This window comes from Tympanuchus pallidicinctus, unplaced genomic scaffold, assembly GCF_026119805.1.
Source record: "Tympanuchus pallidicinctus isolate F22 unplaced genomic scaffold, pur_lepc_1.0 scaffold8, whole genome shotgun sequence".
In the NCBI taxonomy this organism is placed as follows: domain Eukaryota; kingdom Metazoa; phylum Chordata; class Aves; order Galliformes; family Phasianidae; genus Tympanuchus; species Tympanuchus pallidicinctus.
Window position 1 is genome coordinate 32,930,383 of NW_026294802.1, and position 13,735 is coordinate 32,944,117.

The 13,735-nt window shown below is 38.6% G+C and overlaps 1 long non-coding RNA gene across 2 annotated transcripts; it reads right to left on the bottom strand.

Annotated features, from left to right (window-relative positions):
• Nucleotides 1-9,198: 9,198 nt before the first annotated feature.
• On the bottom strand, nt 9,199-13,735 carry LOC128073172 (uncharacterized). Of its 2 annotated transcripts, none has more exons than XR_008202637.1 (3): nt 13,593-13,735; nt 12,414-12,490; nt 9,199-10,189 (listed from the first exon to the last, which is right to left on the bottom strand). It is a non-coding gene; the product is annotated as an uncharacterized LOC128073172 (long non-coding RNA). The 2 variants fall into 2 exon arrangements; XR_008202638.1 differs by having other exon boundaries at nt 9,199-11,518.

The following is a 13,735-nucleotide window of genomic DNA, read 5'->3' on the forward strand; positions in this document are numbered from 1 at the left end:
TTTGCTTACTCACAAATAGTAGGAGATGTTTTAATCCCAGAACCTGTCAGGGGATCCTTCTTTCACGTAGGAATGACGTGTCTCCTATAAAATTAAATCCAAAGCCACAGGTGGTGCTCTGGCAGCAAAATCCCAGAGGCAATCAGGAATAGCTGCTGTATGCTTGAATGCTTGATCAACTCTAAAACATCCCAGTGTGCTCCGGGAGTGTGGAGCCCAGTGTGGAGCCAGGAGTTGGACCCAGTGATCCTTAAGGGTCCCTTCCATCTCAGGATATACTATGATTCTGTGATTTATCATATTTGTTTTCCCAGCAATAGCAGACATTTTATTTTTAAATATACTCAGGATAGAAGCAAAATCTCAAGGAGACACTTCTTCCAGTTTAACCAGTCATGCTTTGCATGACTGATGATTTTAATATTTTGATGCTTCTAAATTTTTACATCCCTTTCTGTTTGTTTTGGGGCATTCAAGAGAGGAGGGTTTGTACCCATTTGAAAAAACTTTGAAAAGCAAGAATACTGGCCTGGAAATTCTTGGAGAGATCTTGCTGTGCCATGTGTAAAGGAACAGCTTTTATGTATTCGAGGAAGTGTTCCTGCTGAGTTGGCATTTTACAGCTTGTTTCTGTCCAACTGCTTGCACTAATTCATTAGCAAAGGAAATGTCTGTTCTTTTCCAGATCACACTTGCCTATGCCAAGATAGTTTAGCCAGGCATCACTGATTCCTCTATGTGGCACGTGCATAACCTCTTCAGCATGGTCACATATAAATGCCAGTGGTAAAGAAATAATGGAAATGGTTTTGTCTGTATGGAAACATTAAATATAACAATTTTCGACAATGAAAAGCAAAATTTGCCCGATAAACTTGTGCCAAAACCTACGTTTTGTTAAGTACTGAGAAGAAAATCTATTTTTGTACCAAATGCACTTGTGGTTTGATCAGATGCAAAGTTGTCTTTGTGCTAAATAAGGGATGTGAAATAAACCGCTTCCTTTCCTTTGTTCTGCGACACTTCGGAATGCCATCCTTAATCTTCAGCAACACCTGCCAAACTTTCATGGGAGGTTCTCTTCCATTGAAGAGCTTCCTTCTCTCTTCCCACATTTGGGTAAGGGAGATAATGTCTGTAAGGAATTTGAGATTTTCCTACTTCGTGAAAAGTTATCCTTGTGCTGTAGCTGGACAAAATTGTATCAGCAGTAGCAGTAGCTGTTCCTGGGTGTAGACCTGTCCTATTTCTTGTTTCCTCTGGGCTGTCTAAATTGACATGTTTTACAATACCACTGGAGCAGGATAACAGCATTTTGGAAGAAAAATATATAGTGTTGAATATTATCTGACAGATTGAAATATGAGGTAGTGAAACTTTTGGTATAAAACTACTGTAGGCACACCAGGCATTGAATTTAGATTTCTTAGTATGGTTTGCTCAGATTAGTCTAATTAAATTATTTGAGTTCACCACTTGTGTTTTTTGCAAAGTAATCTGGATAAGACTGTGTAGGAAGGTGCAGAAGTCAATGCTCAGTTTCTCCCCAGATGAAGGAAATAAAACTCATCTAAAAATAATTTTCAGTATGATCTGCAAAGACTAACGAGGATTTCTTGGTCCAATGTTTATTTGCAAAAGTATTTTTAAGTTATCCTGTTAAGGGCATGCATAATACAAATCAATACTTTTTTTATCTTGGTGACACAGGACTACTTGATGTAGGGGCAAAATATGTGTTAGAGATGTAAGATGAGCTGATGCTTCCTTTAAAACCTATGATTTACCAAGGCAAATGGTGGCGAAAAGAACACATGACTGTGCAAATCAACATGTGGTGAAACAGGACAGTTTTGACTCCAAGCACCATTTCTTCATTCTGCATTAAACCAGCATCAGCTAAAATAAAGTAATAAGTAATGGGAAGGTAGACTGAGGTCAAAGGAGGTCCTAGGGCAGGGAAGCACTCCTATGTGCCCTTGCTCTGCTCTGCCCTCTGGATTCATCACCACTGCTGCTGTGGTCCTGGTGATCCCAGATGTGCTCCTCACTTCTGTGCAGACAGGAGCTACAACACGTCCATGGGAGTGTGAACCACTTTCCCAGGTGCAGCTGTCTCCCAAAGGAAACTATGATCCTCAGCAAGGATACGGCTCCACCCAAGGAGACAAGTGCAAGATAAAGACAAGCAGTCAATGCTCAGCCCGTGGTGCCTAGAGACGATGAAGAACCTCTTTGCTTCAGTTATTTTGCATAGTAATGGATATGGATAATGGATAGCTTTTTCAAAAACTGTTTTGCTTTAAACATTCCTGAATAGGCTTCAAGGCAAAAGGAGACTTTACTTCAGGACAATCCCAGCTCCAATGCCTCCTCTTAATATCTTTATATAGCGATAGAGACTACAATATTTTAAGTCTCTTCTTTTGTGGCAAAACATTGTTGCACCATTTGTTCAATTAATTATATTACACGGAGATAGACTCAAGGTGATATCCTCATCAATACTTACAAGGTCTTCTGGAGGTACACATGCTTCCTCTTGGGAGTGCTGACCCAAATGAAAGATGTGTGTGCATTTAATGCAAACTGCTTAAGCTTGATAAGTCATTAACTTGGGCCATACAGCTCCTGTTTGACTCAGGCCACAAGTAGAACAAAGGAACTTCTGCCTACAGAAGGCCATCTAAACACATCATTTCTGCATAATTATTGCTCTGACTGTGAAAGAGTCATTGGCTTTGTAACTTATATTCTATTGAAATTTGAAAAATGCATCTGTTATATAAACAAAGGAAGCTCATCAGGCTAGAGGCTAAACATGCTTTCTGAATTCTTATCTTCTCTATCGGGTTACATAGATTTTCTAAAAATAGGGCCATTACAAATTCTAGAACTTTAAGAATTTATTTGAGCCACAAATTGTAGTGGCTTTGTAGTATGTACAAACATAGTTGAACCAGCTAAAGAAGTAAGGAGATTAAACAAAGACAGCTGCACCAAAGAGTAAGCCACTTTTTGAGGAATTTTAATTTGAAGGAGCAGACATTATTTAAAAACAATTGGGACAGGAGGCTTTACAATCATACTTTACTTTTTATTTACTCCAAGGTGCTGCCAAATTGACTAAGTAGATGGCAGCTGCTGTAACAATGAACTTTTCACTTGCTCTCTCTATTACTATAGAGAGATGATTCATGAGAAAGTACTGTGAATAAATGGAACTGACTGGAATTTACTTTTCTGTTTTACTCTCTTAGGTGCTCAATTCTTCTAAGAAGCAAAAGTACTTTCTGTTGGATCCTTGGCATGTAAAGATATTTTTATTAACATTCAATTGAATAGAAATTAGCATGAATGACAGGTTTTAACAAGCGATCAAAATAATCTTTAAATGATTTATTAAATACTAACCAGTTTTGAAGCAGCATTGAGATGAAATATTAAGCAAAATGTAACCAACATTCATAACCCTTCAATAGTGATATATCATTCCATTTGCTAAAGTTTATTCTTCTCCTTCCAGAGGTGGGCACCCCAGCCTCTGTTCTCTTTGTATCAAGGCACAGGAGCCCAAAAGATAAAAGGAATAAAACTAATGATTGTTCACATACATGCTAATGAATACAGAAGAATCTTTCAAAGGACAACACACGAAGTTTACTCAGCAGAAATTATTTGGCACCTGGCACCCTTGAACTTGGAAGTATTGATTTATATATATATATATATATATATATATATAAAAATTGCAAAGGTACAGATATGGAAAGAATCAAATTTTTCTCTTACATAATTTTGAAATAAGTGGATTTAAAGCACACATCAACATTTAGCAGAAGTTAAGTCACAACCATAGTTACCTGAGGGAATTACTAGGTCACAATCTTGATTGTCATCGTGTCTTCATATTTAGATTCTTCTTGGGTCTTAAAATGCTGTCTGTGACATCTTATCAGTTGTGTAGGTAATGGCTTGAATTTCCTTATTCAGATTTTTTCTCCTTTGTAACAACACCAGGTAGACAAAATTTGATTTACAGCAACATCCACATGTAAAAAATTTTGGACACATTTTATGGTAAGGAATATAGAAATAGTTGTGCTTCTATTAAAGCAAAAAGTTGTTTCATGTGGAAACATTTTATGTGGTATTAGAAATCAGCTTACACATATCTGAAATATCTTTGAACTGATTGCAATTGATATTTTTCTCTGCTATTTCAGACATCAATGAAATCTCATTTTTCAAACAACCACCGATAAAATGGGATCTTAGAAACAGTGGAGGGGAAACAACTTTTCAACAACAAGCGAAATAGTAAGTTATAGGAAACACATAAATTGAAAATAAAATAATTATACCAAATATATTGCAAACACTAAAGAGTTTAAAATATGTTTTCTTTTTCTTATGCTACGTGTAATGCACCATCTTAGTGTAATGAGAAATTGGCACTTCCTTGAGATATCTTTAGTTCCTTTGACATCACCTTGCAATTTCTTCTGCATATAGGATATGTTCTTCTTGCTACTTTAATGTTATGTTTATATTATTTGTACTGCACCATGTCCCCAAGTCAAAGAAGTGATAATCAAGGATGTGCTGACATGCTCTCCCTACGGAAGAGATATTTTTGAGCTGCAGACTATAATCTCAACTCCACATACAAACGGAATGTTGAATTTATTTCAGACTGCATGCCTGAATGGGCTTTTTCTACTCCAAAATCCTCAAGGCTCCTTTAACTGCAATAATTGGAAATAATTATGATAAAGTTAAATTTTGTGCATTTTATTATCTTCCCACTTTTGGATATCATTACTTCCTTGTGGGCAAGTGAAATAGACGCCAGGTCATACCATATTTCAGAATAAAATAAAGCCTGAGTAACTATAGTCAAAGTAACTGTTGCTGATTCATTTAACAGGTATGTCTGTGGATTTTAAAGCCAGTATATCAGTCACTACTTGTAATAGAACATTTATGATTCCTTTGGTCAACAACTGCAGGTTAATGACAGCCACAAAGTAGGGCGGGTATTCAAATTGATGAGGTCATGGCCTTCTCTTCTGAACCTGTTTGCTTTCTGTTCTTCAGCATGCCAAGGCAGATGAATCACAATGAAGTAGTCTATCAGACTCAATTCCGTGAAAGCATAACTTGAAATGGTGCTGAATAACAATAACACAACACAATAACACAATGTCTGCTTTATTTTTCTCCCCAGTAGACATGAGACTGGCACGTTAGTGCTTTCTACATACTGGCTATAGAGCAGCCTGTGGCAGTTCAACCAACTAGATGTTTTAATTGATCATTTTATTCTGAACTTATTTAATTCTTCCTTGACTTCACTGTAACACTTCAGTCACTTTTGAAACAAAGCAATAGTTTCAAAATATAAAATTGTATGCTCTCTGTTAATTATTTGCAGAAGAAACATTTCCAGGTTTTACAATTTCTAAGAGTATTTTTAGGCTCAGATGTTTTGCCAAACTGGACTTTGACTTACAGTTAGTTTCAACTGAACCCATAAGGTGCTTTCGAGTCATGCTGGATCAAATACTGACTTGTCTACAGGATCAGAAGATTACAAGCTCCCTGAGAGCTGCAGGCTTAGTTCACATAACAGCTACAGTGTTTGGCAGCCAAATGTTCCAAATCTGTTTGATAAAAGTTTACTGGGACTTTCCAGGATTTACTTGCTACCTCCATACTGGCAGGCATAGCAACAGTGAACATGGAAACATCAGAGCACTGAACATTAGGCATGCTTGTGCAATGGGCATGACCTGAGAGTACGGCCCTTCAGGTGCTTGATCACACAACCTTAAACTTCTGTTAAGGAATGATGGGGGCTGGGCAATGGAGTGAGCTGGGAGTTGTATATGTATCTCAGTATTAATTAGAAAGTGTCCAGGTGAAGTAGGGTACATCAGGATCTTACTTGGAAAATGTGACTTGTGCTGAGTCTTGCAGTTAATGAGCCCAATTATACATAAAGTATGCCAAATAACTTCAGTTTTTGTCCTGAAGTCCTGCTGAGACTTCATGTCAATTTGTGAATAAACACTTTTAAATTAAAACTTTTAATACTGCATTTACCCCAAATACGTCACTCAGCAGTTGTTCTTTTTTCTAGAATTAGTAGGATTCTGTTGCAACTAAAGATAACTTAGTGACAGTTTAAATATAGACTGGAGTGGTATTACTACAGACATTCAAAATTTTAGAATAAAATTTGCAGAGGGCAGCTCCAAAAGTAATGCCTCCTCTTTTATTATGCTTGCCCATGACATCAGGGGCAAATGTTGATGATATGGCAATAGATGTTGGGATCAAGTTTGCGGGTGACACCAAGCTGTGTGGAGCAGTCAACAGACCTGAGGGAAAAGATGCCATCTGGAAAGACCTAGAAAGGTTTGAGCAGTACCCTGCCAAAAAGAACTTCAGGGTACTGGTGGATGGCAAACTGGATGTGAACCAGCAGTGTGCCATCACAGCCCAGTAAGCTAACTATATCCTGGGCTGCACTGACAGAAGCACGGCCAGCATAGTGAGATCCTGCCCCTCCACTCTGCTCTGGGGAAACCTCACCTGGAGTACTGTGTCCAGATGTTGAGTTCTCAGTACAGCATAGATGTGATCTGTTGGAGCACATCCAGAGGTGAGCCACAAAAATTATCCCAAGATGAAACACCTCACCTGCAAGGACAAGCTGAGTGAGCTGGGGCTGTTCAACCTGGAGAAGAGAAGGATTCAGGGAGACCTGATAGCAGTCTTAAAGGGGGGGCTATAAGAAAGAAGGGGATAGAATCTTTAGCAGGATCTGTGGTGACAGGATGAGGGGAGAAGGTTCCAAAGTAAAAGAGAGAAGTTTTAGATTGGCTATAAATAAGCAGTTTTTCAGTATAAGGGTGGTGAGGCACTAGAGTAGGTTGCCTAGAAAGGTGGTGGAAGCCCAATCCTTGGAGATATTCAAGGTCAGGCTGAAGAGGGCTCTGAGTAACCTGTTCTACCTTTGGATGTCCCATTCATTGCAGAGGGGTTGGACTAGATGATCTGTAAGAGTCTCTTTCATCTCAAAAGATTCTATGATTCTATGATTTTAGATTGAACATTCCCACTAATATTCTATTACATTTTGTTGCCATGTGACAGATAGCAGCAGAGGGGCAGTCGGACAAAATTTCTGACATAGAAATGTGTATGGGGCAAAGTTTCACTGAATTCCTCCATGTAGAAAAAAAAATGCACCCTCTGGCATTCTTCGATGCTGATCATTTATGGAGAACAAACAGTGAATGTGAGTGCAGTTAGAAGGTGGATGGAGTGTCTCAGTCAGCTCATCTGTGCAAATCAGATGATTATGACCAGGGAACATTGTATGGAGAAGAATACAGCTTCAGTGAAAATTTTGCACTAGGTCGGTCCCACGAATGCTCACACAGGATCCAAAAGACCACTATATACATGTTGGTAGCGACCTGTTGAACCAATACAAGACTGACAGTTTCCTGGATCGCATCATTATTGGTGATGAGATGTGATGTCACCATTACAAGCTTGAGTCAAAACAGCAGTCCACGGAGTGTGACGTGAATTTCTCATAAAACAAAAAGTTCAAGATGCAGCCCTCAACAAGTAACATAATGTTCACTGTCATTTGAGATAGCAAAGAGATGATCTTTCTGAATTTCCTGGAAACCAGACAAACCATCAATTCTGACTGCTACTTTGCAAAGCTGAAGGCTCTAAATTCCATAGTCAGGACAGAGAAGAAGACAACCTTTCTTTTGCATTAAGATAACAATAAGATAACACCAGGCCCCATACCATTCTGAAGACATTGGAGCACATTTCCAATTTTGGCTGGACTGTCTGTCCTACAACACTCATCGTATAATCAGGATTTGGTGCCTTCTGACTTCCATCTGTGCAGGTCAGTACAGATGGACTGCATCAGCAACATTTTCCTAGCAACAACATCATCATAGCTGCTGTGAAACAGTGGGTCATTTCTGCTGATGCAGATTTTTATAAGCATGGCATATAGGCTCTTGTTTATCACTGGTGAAAACTCACAGCCAACGGTGGTGACAGTGTTGAAAAATATTTTGTAGCTGAAAATTTGTGCTACCAAATAGTGCTATTGTGCTCACTGTTGTAGTTTGCATGGAAATAAATAGGAGGCAGTATTTTAGAAGTGACTTATGTATATGAAGGACCTTGCTCTGATAATGCTAGAAAATCATGAAGGTCATCCTCACTATCTTATCCAGTTGCTGCAAGTGACAATATTTTGATGATAAAATAAATCTTAAACTGAAACAGAAATAATAAATCTTTTATTTCAGGATTTCTTTCTGAATGCTCACTATTTCCCAAGTCTAATCTAAAACAAACAAAAACTTACATGTAATTTGGCATTGCAGATGGTATGATTAGTAAATGAGGCAGTACAAAACAGTAGACATATCCTGTTCATGTCTTCAATACTTAATTCTAACCAAAGCATTTGCAATTTGTTATCAACTTCAATGTAATTTTTGGGAGGCTAGGTGCTTGGTGGTAGGGGATTTTTTTGCCATCATCAAATATCAGCCACTGGAACCTGAGAATATATTTTTAGGCAATGTTGCCTGATATCCTCTGATTTACTCCCAACATTCATACACAAAGTTAGAACTACCTCATTTTCTTTAGACTGTTATTTTCTGGAAGGTCACTGTAATTGCCTTTCCTTGGTTTGTAGCATCGATTACGGTTTTCCATTCCTAGTTTAAGCAAATATTTATAATTCTGATAGAGACATTAACAGCTGCACAATAAACCCCCAAGACATGCATTTTTTTTAACCAGCATGCTTATCAAAACCTGCCCCATCCTAAGGAATGCTTTAACCCGTTCCTATTTTCCAGAGCACGAAGCAGTTTCTGTAAGGGCACAAGGACAGAAGGCTGATGAAGACGCTCAGCTTTCTGCTGCCAGTCATCTCTCTGCCTGATATCTGGAAAGTGAGATGCTTCTGACAGCTGCTGGGGCAGTAGCATTACAACACAGCAAACTGAAATTGTGCTGAGCCCTGCAGCTGACAGGGAGGCTGTCATGATTTGAAGAGTTAATCACATGACACATCCCTCTTCCCTTGGGAGAAAGGGAGGGGGGTGGAAGGAAGAGGGAAAAAAACACAACTGAGACAGGAGAAACTAATTTATTAAAAGGAATGTGAGATAATACAGAATAATTCAGACCAATATATCAAAACAAACCAAAAATAAAGCCAGAGGAGAGTCAATCTGAGACTTTATCAGCAAGCCCTCCACGGTTCACCTCCTAGAAGAGGCATGAGAACCCTTCACCCAACACGCAGAATAGGAAATCATGTGGAGGCTCCTAGGAAATGCAGTACTTCCCAGAGTATCTTCCTCTTAGAGAGTCAGAACTCATGTGAGGCTGCTAGAGAAACCAGCAAACACAGTTTTGTAGTGCACTGTGCTTTTGCACCCAAACAGCCTGTGTCATGTTCTAATATGGAATACTGATAGAACAAGAACAGAGGCTCCTCACTATGATCTCAGCTGCACACATGCCAAGCATGACAGCCAGCTGATGTTGGCAGCATCCCCACCCCCCACCCCCTCAACTCATCCTCCTCAATGGGAAGAAGACAGTGCTGTCACCCCAGTGATTCTAGCTCAGCTACACAAAAGTCCTCCTATCTCTTCACCAGAGATAGCTGTTATGTAGGAGCCATCCACATACCAGCTCCAAAATATTGGACTGGTCAGCAGCTCCCACCACCACCTCCACACCCCAGGTTCTCCTCAGCAGCAGCTACCTCACTGCCCAGAACATCTCCCATGAATACAAATGTGCTCTTCCTGTTGCATTGCAAAGGTCACAAAATCTGACTTTAAATTATTTTTTTTTAAAAAAACAACCTTATAGGACCTCCAGTTCATACTGCTTCAGGTGTTTGACATCTTCTGGTAATACACAAAGGCAGTTTGCTAGCTCTGGACCTCCGGCAGGGGCTGCCTGAGACATTCAGGAGCCTCAGCATTGACAGAGATGGGATTTTGCTGTTCTGTTAGCATGCCTGTACTTTAATAACATTTTGTATTACTTCTCAAGTGAGTCTCAAGTTCAGGACAGGTCACATCTTGTTTAACATACACTGAAACTAGAAAAAATAAATTCTTAAATATAATTTTCTTTTCCATTCTAAATTAAGATCTTCTGTTTTTAAAATACTCTCATCAGTCATTTGATATGATATTGTTCCAGACCATTTAATCTGTATAATTCCTTTAGAAAACAACATTTCTGAATGCTTAACTAAACATTCCTGGAGCAAGAATTCATTCTGCATTTTACCCTTTCAGCCTCAGAAATCAACCACCTTTGTTGCATGTGTGCTTTGTTTTGTTTGGCTCATTGTTTCATAGAGATCAAAAAATGAATCTCTACTGTAAAAATAAGCTCTGTTTGGGTTTAAAGGAAATAAAGGGAGGATAGGGGACCATTTCATTGTATATGAGTTGTATCTAATGTCTTTAGTAAGTGTGCTTCAGATGCTTTGCATTAAAACTTAATTTAAAGAAAGCTGAATGAGCGCCAAAATCAACTCCATTGTTGGATAAATGGAATCGCTGCACTCAGGTTCTGATTTATTCTGACATAAAATTGCTTGCCTGCAATTAAAGGTTCATTATTCTACCCAAAGACATAAGTAAACACTGCTCATAGGGATTTAAATCACCATAATGTTTTGTATAAATCCTATGATCAATTTTTATTCACCTAGTTTTATGCTTCTAACAGTCATCACAAATTCATATTAATATTGATAGTTGCCACAGGCACACATAAAATATTTTCTTTTTGTCTCATTCCAATATCAGCCTGAATTTAGCTACAGCCTGCTTATCTTCCTCAATCTGTTCCACCATCTTCTTATTGCACGTTTCTACTTTTGTATACCCACCTCACCTTTCCTTTGTCCATCAAGTGATGCTATCATCTCTTTCTTACTAACATACATTCACAGGAGAAAAAAAAAACCAAAAAACAAAAAACACAGGAGAGCTACAAGGAAGGGCTCAGAGGAGAAAAAAAAGTAATGAAAGATTCCCAAAGAAAAGCACAGACTGATTTTCCAACTGTAAGGGTGATGGAAGTTTTTCACTCTGAGGGTGGTGACGCACTGGAACAGGTTGCCCAAGGAGGCTGTGGATGCCCCATCCCTGGAGGCATTCAAGGCCAGGCTGGATGTGGCTCTGGGCAGCCCAATCTGGTGGTTGGCAACCTGAACATAGCAGGGGGTTGAAACTGGATGATCATTGTGGTGCTTTTCAATCCAGGCCATTCTATGATTCTATGATTCTATGATAAGGGTGCTGGAGCACATTAGCTCAGAATGCCGCAACAATGTCTTATCTGCTTCTGCTGCTTTACCACATACCAGCAGCCTCAGAAAACTTCCTCTTTCTAAAAATTTCCATTTGGGCTCCTGGAAAGTTAGAGCAAAACGAAGTGGTAGCTTTTTGCCTGGACTGAGTGTAAAAAAATCACACTTTCCCAAAAATGAATTAATTTTGAAGCACCAAAAGATGCAAATTTTTCATATTGGCTAATTTTGGTGTGACTTTTAAAGGGCAAAATAAGAAAGGTGACTTAGAAACAATACTTAATCAAATGAGCAAAGTGTAATAGCTGTTTACCCAAGAGGCAGAAAATGTCAAAGGTTGCATACCTAATCTTAATTCATTGAATCTTTTTTCCAATTGCAGCTATTGCTTATTCGGTCAAAATAAATGATTTTGTTCCCTACCTCATGTTTGCTCAGCAAACTGTGCACACTGGAAGACTGTTCAGAGTTGGCCACCTCTAACTACCTGGAGTAATTGCCAAGATTTGCCTGTGCGACGGGTCATTTAATTTACCAATATCTCAGACAATTACTACAGCAATAGAACGTAGGAAATTATGGAACAAAAGGTATTAATATATATGGAGAGGAGAGGAGAGGAGAGGAGAGGAGAGGAGAGGAGAGGAGAGGAGAGGAGAGGAGAGGAGAGGAGAGGAGAGGAGAGGAGAGGAGAGGAGAGGAGAGGAGAGGAGAGGAGAGGAGAGGAGAGGAGAGGAGAGGAGAGGAGAGGAGAGGAGAGGAGAGGAGAGGAGAGGAGAGGAGAGGAGAGGAGAGGAGAGGAAGGTTTTGCATGTTCTATGTTGACCAATAACCATCATGATATGATTGTTAGTCAGGTTTTTCACAAAGTTCATGCTTCCAGGTGCAATCCTTTCTAGAAGTGTTCTTTGATGTAGAGAGATTACTCCACAAACCTTAACATTCTTTCATAAAGCTTTCTTTATGCAATATATATTTATACTAATAGAAAAATTACCTCCTCTAGACTATCCATCAGTAAAATGACGAGTAGAAATTGAGTGTTATTATCCGTCTTCCCAAACTGCATTTCACCTGGAAAGAAAGATTAAAATAATAAAAACGTGAATTGCCATGTCAATAAATAAGAAGTCATGAAATGTTACAATTGATTTTTCTGGTGTCCTTCAATCTGTTCTGAATGTTCTTATGTACATATTTAGATGCATCTTTTAACTAAATAAGCACGCATTTATTTTTCCTCAGGAAAAATATACATTTGCAAATAATACATGCAAAATATTCAATTAATATGCAGAGTTTACTCCCTTATGAATGCAATTTTCATATTTTTTTAAGTTGCCTAATTAATTATACTAATCTATTAGTATTTCTCTGTCCTCATTCTGTCATTAAGAGCACTAAGCTCTTCATGTTAAAAAGCCTTTTTATTTTTCTCCCTTGAAATGTATGTGGTTTGTAAATTTGATTGTAGATCAAACTAGATATTTGTAAGTCTTTGTTGGTGGCCTTGAAGGGAATAAAAGAATCTAATCAAATGATCTAACGTTGTCTAGGCAAGAATTAAGTAACCCTGTTTATATCATTCTTATTAGTGCTTCAGTTAACCCCCATGAGACAACTCATGTGAATCAAATGAACCGGATTAAGCTTGCTGATCACTAACTAGTTTGTATGATGTCAAAATGGGCACTGATGTAATATGAATATTAAAAATCAAGCTAAGGAGAGAATTTTGATTCTGAGGATCGTTCTAATTTACATGACTCACAACTCATATAATGCAAAGATTGCCTCTAATGATGTAATGATGTTCATCCTAATCAAAAGGACATTGGTCTGTAAGCATTTGAATTTTGGCACTTAGAACTAAGGAGTATCCTTTGACTACACCTGTACAGTTACTAACATACAGAGCTTGAAGCCTCAGGGCAATTAGTGACTACCCCTGTGCCATGAATCTAAGAAAGAGATCATCTGCAATTGTATAACCAGAGCAATAAACCTGGGAGGAGGTTACCACAGAATGCACTAAACCTCGAATATTCAAAATTAGACTTAGTCTTTGCCCCTTATCCATCAGATATCACAAGTTCTTGCAACAGATCTTACATAACAGATGCCATAATACATAAATTACATTGATCTCAGCGGTAAAAAGAGATGATATGTTTACTGTAAATGTGTTCACTTCTGTCCAGGTCCCATTAAATTGCAGATTTTAAAAAGGCTGTGCTATGTCCACACTTCTTTGCCCTGTGCTGAGCAAGGAGGAGCCTCTCTCCCATCATGGGCCCATGGCTGGAGAGCATTAGGTCC